General features: G+C 50.3%; 1 protein-coding gene across 2 annotated transcripts in view; it reads left to right on the forward strand.

Moving 5' to 3' along the window:
* RAI2 (retinoic acid induced 2) overlaps positions 1-7205 on the forward strand; it is a 62418-nt gene that overhangs the window by 540 nt on the left and 54673 nt on the right. The window lies entirely within an intron of this gene.

The raw sequence follows: 7205 nt of genomic DNA on the forward strand, positions 1-7205 counted from the left end.
CCCGTGCGGCGTCCCCGGGCCCCGCTCCTGCTCCCGGCCCCGCGCACTGGCCGGCGGGGCTGGGGCCGGCCGGGGAGGCGGCGCCGGGCGGCGGGGCGGGGGCCCCGAAGTGGGTTTCGGGCCGCCACCGGCGCTGGCAGCGGGCGCAGAGGGCGGCGCGCGGCGGACTCCGCGCCCGGGCATCGCACCGGGCCGCCTTCGGCTCTGCCGCTCTGCCCCGGCCCGGAAAACCCGGCGCCTTCCAGGCCCTTCGAAAGATGGATTCTGTTGACGTATCCGGCGGCCCTGGCGAGCAGGGTGGAAAGTTGGGTTTTGCCAGATCTCACTGGGCTCGTCTTTGTGACGCTCGGCCAGCCCCGCATCCTTCCGGAGCTGGGTGAGTGTGCGTCGGCGCCCCGCGAGCCTTCGTGCCCCCCAATGCCCAGACCCGGGGTGGCCGCACCAGCTCGGGCTTTCTGCCATGTTAGGCACCGAGCAGCCTTCTCGCTGCATTTTTGCGTGCGTTTCAGCGGTGCCTTTTGCTGCGGAGGGAGTTCTTGCCTTCCTCCGCGTTGGCGTTTTCGGGGTTGGGGTTATGCTCTGTGTGTTTGCTTGTTTGCCGTTTAAAGCCCGACTATTGTTCAGGATAAGCTCCGCCTGGGTGGGGAAATGGCATCCCACCACAGTTGCCGGCGAGGGGGTAGAAATGTTGCCAAACAGCTGCTGCTTTGTTTTTCCCTGTCAGAAGTCCCTGGAGTAGGTTGGGGCACGACGGGTGGACGCAGAGAGGGATGGGGCACGGAAGAAGAGGGTGGCTGTGGAGGAGCGAATTGTCACCCACCCCGAGGCACGCAGTCAGCTTCCCTCTCTGCCTGCCAAACTTTTATGAATATTCCTTTTGTGATGGGGGAAGCTTAATGAATTCAGCCCAGTTTTCCAGGGAAAAGCAACCCGGCTTTAACAATGGTTTGAGAACTTAATCAATGAGAAAGGCAGGGGGAGGAGGAGGAGACGCTGACACCATATCGGGGATGTGGCTGCTTCTTACAGAGTCAGGTAGGGGAGAGGTGGGCAGAGCAGGGCGCAGCGCCTGCGTGGCCGCGTTGCCAGAACTGTCAGCAGCTTTTACCTGTGCCCGCTGGAGCCACCCACCGTCGTTACCCACCTCACGGTCTACCCAGAACTCGGCGACGGGGCTTGAGGGGCCGCTCGCGGCAGTGCGGGGGCGGCCCCCCTCATCTGGCGTTTTTAAGGATATGTAAATATTTTGCTGAGGATAAGTGACATCAACAGAATGATATTCCGCAGAGCCCGGGTGTGCAGCGATGATAAATAGATACGGCCAAACAAAGTTTTGATAACCGCGGATTCTCAGGCTGGCTCTGTTTCATTTGGGTCTTTGTTTTTGTTGGTTTAGCATTATCTCTCATCCTCTAGTGTGATCCCTTTATTTAGCTGATTCTTGGAAGCTGCTCTTTAGAACAGGGAGAAGAGCAGCCGGCGGGGAGAAAACAATTCTTAGCCTTGCGTGCATCGGGCAAGGTTTTGTGTGCTTTTCCCAAGGAATCTCCCACCGTTTTCTAGACGTCTCTCTTCCTCCTTTTGCGTCATCAGAATCGTTTGTTGATTGACCAAGAGACTTTTGATAACTTTGAAAACGTGTTGTGATATGCCTTTGTTCCAGTAGAGGGGTGGCAGCATGGGAGGAGGGCAGTGGGGCGGCTAGTGAATGGGAGCTGCTCACCCGAGCAGCATCATGTCCCTACCCACTGTTTTGTCCTCCGTGTTTTCTTCTCAAAGGGGAACACAGGGAGCTGTGCTACTTTCTGAAGGCGGGGTGGCTGGAAGGCTATAAGCCCGGTGGCATCCCGATTTCTCTGCCCCTTGGAAGCCCAGAGAAGCCACCTACCCCCCACCCCACACACAATATCCTGTGAATGGGCGCTTCCGCCTCATTCTGACAGATGCCCACTAGAGACGTCGACAAGGTGGCCTGGCACCACGAGCCAAGTCAGACTGGATCTTGGGGTACTGGCTGCTTTGGCACCAGCCCATGGTACCATTCAGCCAGCCAGGGAGGTCCTTTATCATGCAAAGAAGCCCCAGACCTCCAGAGGTGAGTTTTGGCCCAGGAAAATCTGCCCATCTCAGGAACAAATGAGAAGACAGCTTTCCAGGTGATGCCAATTGTCAATATGAGAACTTGGTTGATGGGCATTTTGGTCAAGAACTGTAAAATAAATGAAAAGTCTTGTAGCCAGAAAGCAGAGCCACCAAGACAGGACCCCTGAAATGGAAAAAAAAAAAAAAGAAAAAAAAAGAAAAGAAAGAAAGAAAAAGGCTGGAAGGTGTGTGACGAGGTGTTGCTGGAAGTGCTATAGCACCAGAAGACCAATATATCCCTATAGCTATAATGACCTGAAAACTAGATAGGATTGGTCTCCCCAGAACCATTTGACCCAGAATGGAGGTATTCTGTATGTGGAGACATCCACACACAGTGTGCTCTGAATCTACAGTAAGAAAATAGCAAGTGTCTATTCTCTGGCTCCTTCTGTAACCTTAGATTCAGGGAAGGAGGATAGTGGAGGGAAATAAGTCAAGAAGGAAATTAACATTTGTTGTTGCCCTCTGTCTGCCAGACACTTTACATGTGGGAAACCATGATGTAACAGAGGCATTATTTTACAGATAAGGAATCTGAGGCTCAGAGAAATTTCCAGTTGAGTGTCTGATTCCAGACTTCAGTGGTTATGGCTTAAAGGGGCAACATGTTCCTCTACCCTTCCCCCAAGCCTCTTGTTTATTTCTCCCAGAGACCGGAGTCCTCAGCCCCTACCAAATATAGTACCTCACTGGGCGAGGGGGGCACCAGTGAGGCAGCCCAGCCACCCAGGGTACATGCTTATGTGCCAAGTAGATAGACCCCAAGTAGTCCTTAACTGTTTCAGATGGAAAGACTGTGCCTTTTCATCTTGGAATTCCCAACACCCAACCGTTGCGTAATGAATGAGAGTTGAGTGACTAAATGATGGAACTGATGGAGTGAATGGTGGTGGGAGGGAGCTGTAAGTTATTATCAAGGGAGACCAGCAGGGAGAAATCCAGAGATTTGTGCTTGGTTGGGGTCTCGGAGCGCCTGGTGGGTGTCATGCTGCAGTTCTAGCCCTGGGTAGTTCCAAGCCGACGAGCCCATGTGAGATGAGCATCTTATACATTCCCATCTTATACACGAGGAAACTGAGGATGAGGCAGATTAAGTAATTAGCCTGAGGTCCATGGTGGGCCCAGAGGGTAGGTAAGGTATTTCTGACTCTTAACCGTCTCAAATAAATAAACTCTAAGTAAAGATAAGGTGGGTTCTTGCTCTGCAACTGCACCATCAAAGCAAGTCTTTTAGCCCCCTTCCAACCAGATGGTGGCCTTTAACCCCCTAGAAATTCTGGGGCCACTGGGAGAGCCAGGATTTGAATCCACATACGAGGTGTTTCTGACTCTGCTGCCTCCATGATCAGAATGTGAGGGGGACCTCAGAGAATGAGGCTCTTGAGGAAGGGGAAAGATGGCCAATTGCACTCTCCCATGCACAAAAGCCTGTGTGGGACCCTGAATTAAGCTTGCTTTGGGGATCAGGGTGACCTCCTTGCTGCAGAGTTGGCAGCGCTTGTCCCTGGAGAATGCCTCTGATTGCCACTTCTCCCTCCCACCTGACCGTCTGCCCGGATGCCCATCATCCCATTCTTACCAGACTCAAGGCGTCTCCTTTGTGGCTCGCAATTTCTGATGAGCCTTTCAAGGCTACCGCTCTCCTGTGTTCTGATGGCAGCTACTGAGGAGGTGATTTGGGTGGCCACGTTAGTACTTCTGGATTTCGCACATGACCCTCCTCCTCTCTCCAGCCAAGAGCACTCATAGGAACACACATGCACGCGCAGACACAGGCGCACGTAATTTGATCATGTTTCTGTATCTGCTTCACCAAATTAGATTGCAAACCCAGAATTGTTATTGAAAGAACATACGTGACTTTGGTGATCTTCTGTCCCAGCCCCTGCCTTAAACAGATCCGAAGGGCTAAGATACAGGCTGCTCAAGCAGCAGATGCCTTAAGTAATGATTGTACTCGCTGGCCTTGCCACCTCTGTGAGGGCAGCCCGCAGCCCCCCACCATGTCGGCATGGGCCCTGGGCCTTTCGTAAGAGCCCATTTTAATCTCCACTTAGAGGTAGGGCTGGGCTCCTAGAACATCCTGATCCTTGCAGTTCCCATTTCTGCTGTAATTCTTATCACCTATCCTACTCTCACACGTCACTGTTCTTTCCACAGCTTTTTTGGTCTTTCAGCCCAGCACTGTCTAATAGAACTTTCTGTGATGACGGAAATATACTATACCTGCACCATCCCATATAGTAGCCACTAGTCACATGTGGCTTTTCAGCAGGTGAAAGGTGGCTAGTCCAAAGCAGGGTATGCTATGACGATAACATACGCACAGGATTTCCAAGACTTAGTACAAAGAAGGAATGCAAAATAGCTCATTAATAATTTTTATATTGATTACATGTTAAAATGATAATATTTTGAATATAGTTGTTAAATAAGCTAGCATTAAAATTAATGTCACCTGTTCCTTTTAATCTTTTTAATGGGCCCGCTAGAAACTTTAAAATTACATACGTATTTCTATTAGGCAGCTCTGCTCTGCCAGCCTGTGTCTTCAGCCTCATAGCACCTCCAGAAGTTTTGGGGGGCATAAACGCCCTCCATCCGCATGGCAGGTGGGAGGCATGGGACTGACTCAAGAGCCACAACAGTCTGGCATCAGGCAACTTTGATTATCAGTAGCTAAGGTGCCATTTTGGGGGTCCCCATCAAGCCTACCCATGAGCATGTTTGCTCACTCACCTTCCGTGAGGAATGTGGGCTCCTGAAACTGACTGGAGATGAGAGAGCAAGACAGGGGTGGGGTGGGCAGGACTGGCCGCCCTTTCCTCCACCCCAGCCCACCCCAGGCCAGTGTCCTTGCCCACTGGAGAGCTGTCTCCCTCCTGAGCGACTGATTTCCTTGACACCTGCTCTAATAATATCCTTCCCGGGGATGTGTGTTTGGAGAATAGTGTCCCAAGTAGGCATCCTTGTGCTGAGAGTGGGTTATTTGGGTCTGGGGCCAGTCTTAAAGAAGAGAAAGGAAAAGAGGGGGATGCACGTAGTCATTTCCTGACAGCTTGATGAAACCAAGAGCAAGGGAATAAATGCAGTTTCTGCGAGAGAGACAGGATGAACACCAGGAAGGCCAGTTTTACACACATGTGGTGCCACCGATGAGGAGCCCTGAGCAAGGGGCAGTTCAGGAGGGTGGGGGAAGGCTCACAGCAGGCACTGTGGTCTTCCTGGGCCCTACTCTGGGCCCTGGGCATGGCCCGAGGAAACAGAAAGAGCTGGAATAATGAACTTGGGGCTTCGGTGATTTATAGGTCAGGCGCCTGTGGCTCTGGCTCCTGAGGGGGCTGCCCCCACAGGGGACCCTTGGCTGACCTCCTTGAGCTCCTCGGAAGGAGCTGGTTTTGTTTCCCATGGCAGAAGCAGACTGTTTACTGGAGCACAGGAAGAATCCGACATTCTGGCGAAAAATAATTCATTAACAGCCAGGGTATTACCAGTTCCCTGGAAAAGCTCCTCCAGCTGCACTGTAGCAACTGTTCTTTCTCAGCAGCGGAACTGGGCCTCACTGGCAGCCAAGGCTGGGTATGCTTTGGCGTTTTTGTCATTGCTGTTATTTTTGCCTTTGTGTGTATGCCCACTTTGGTCTTATAATTCAGGAAAAGGAACGGTGGCCTGGAAGGGTCGAAATGCTGTAGCTGTCAGCCATTCTTTCCTCCAAGGTTTTAGCCTGGAAGCTCTAGGCCAACTCTAGGAACACGCTTTTTTTCCTGCCCGAAGCCCATCCTCATGCTGGGGACACCACACAGCCACACAGAATGTTCTAGAACTAAAGGAATTTTAGAGAATCTCAGCACCTGCTCTTAAGACTTTATGGAAACAATTGGCTGAAGGACTCCCACACCCACCTCACACACACACACACACGCGCGCGCGCGCGTACACACACACACACACACACACACACACACACACACACACAGTGGGGCCACAAAGTATGCGATTCTTCCCAGTTTTGAGGGTATTTGGAAAGCCAGGCAGGCATAGCCAACAGAATGGGCTGCATGTTTTGTTCACTAAAGAATGATGGAATCTATAGTAAATAAAATAGAATGATTCAGAAAGCTTTTTATGCTCTGGAAAAATCTGCTTAAAAAAAGGGGGGCTTTGTCTGCTTGTTTGCTTTTTAATGCCTCACGCTCAGAAATGTGTACCCAGCTAGCAAGAAATGGGAGAGAATGGCATTTCCTTGGTTTAGTTCTTTAAAACACTAATTGCAGGTTAAGTAAGATGCAGTGTATTGATTTTGGTTTTGTATGGAATGTAACTAGATAATCATTTTATTTTATGAGATATTAATTTCCATCCATTTAGACTGATGAAATATGCATTTAAAATGCACCCTGCCTAGCTCCACCATCATCACAGTATTTCTTTAATGTTCCCAGATTCAGATTGAGAACCTGTTTCATTTATATGGAAAGGAGTAAATATGTCCTTAGTAAACATATATGTAAGCCAACCTTAGATCTCAAGGAAAATGGGATTTTTCTCCTTTGATGACTGCCAAAGATACAAATATTGAAGGCCAAGCGTATTTGCCTTTATCTAGAGCACAGTTTCTCCACCTTGGCCCTGTTGACATTTTAGGCCAGGTCACCCTGCTGCAGGGCTGCCGTGTGCCCTGTAGGCTGTTTAGCAGCATCCCTGGCCTCCACCCACCAGATGCCAGAAGTGTTGCCTCCCTCCCCACCCCAGTTGTGGCGGCCCAAAATGTCTCCAGATCTTGCCAAATGTCCCCTCTGGGGCAAACTGGACCCTGGTTGAGAACGACTGGTCTAGACCAAGACTTAATAGGTAATTTGTAGCTTTTGGAAATTTTCAGTTTGAAATAATAAAAGACACAATTTCCCCCTCTGAATTACATGTACAATTCATGGGGGTGATTAATTAACAGTTGGAAGTGGGTCATGTGCCTGATTTAATTTTAAAGTGGGTGGAAGAGTCTATAAGATTGTATAAGAGATTATACAGAGATTTTTTTTTTTTTTTTTTTTTTTTTTGGT

This window comes from Lipotes vexillifer, unplaced genomic scaffold (assembly GCF_000442215.2).
Source record: "Lipotes vexillifer unplaced genomic scaffold, Lipotes_vexillifer_v1.1 scaffold952, whole genome shotgun sequence".
NCBI classification, from domain to species: domain Eukaryota; kingdom Metazoa; phylum Chordata; class Mammalia; order Artiodactyla; family Lipotidae; genus Lipotes; species Lipotes vexillifer.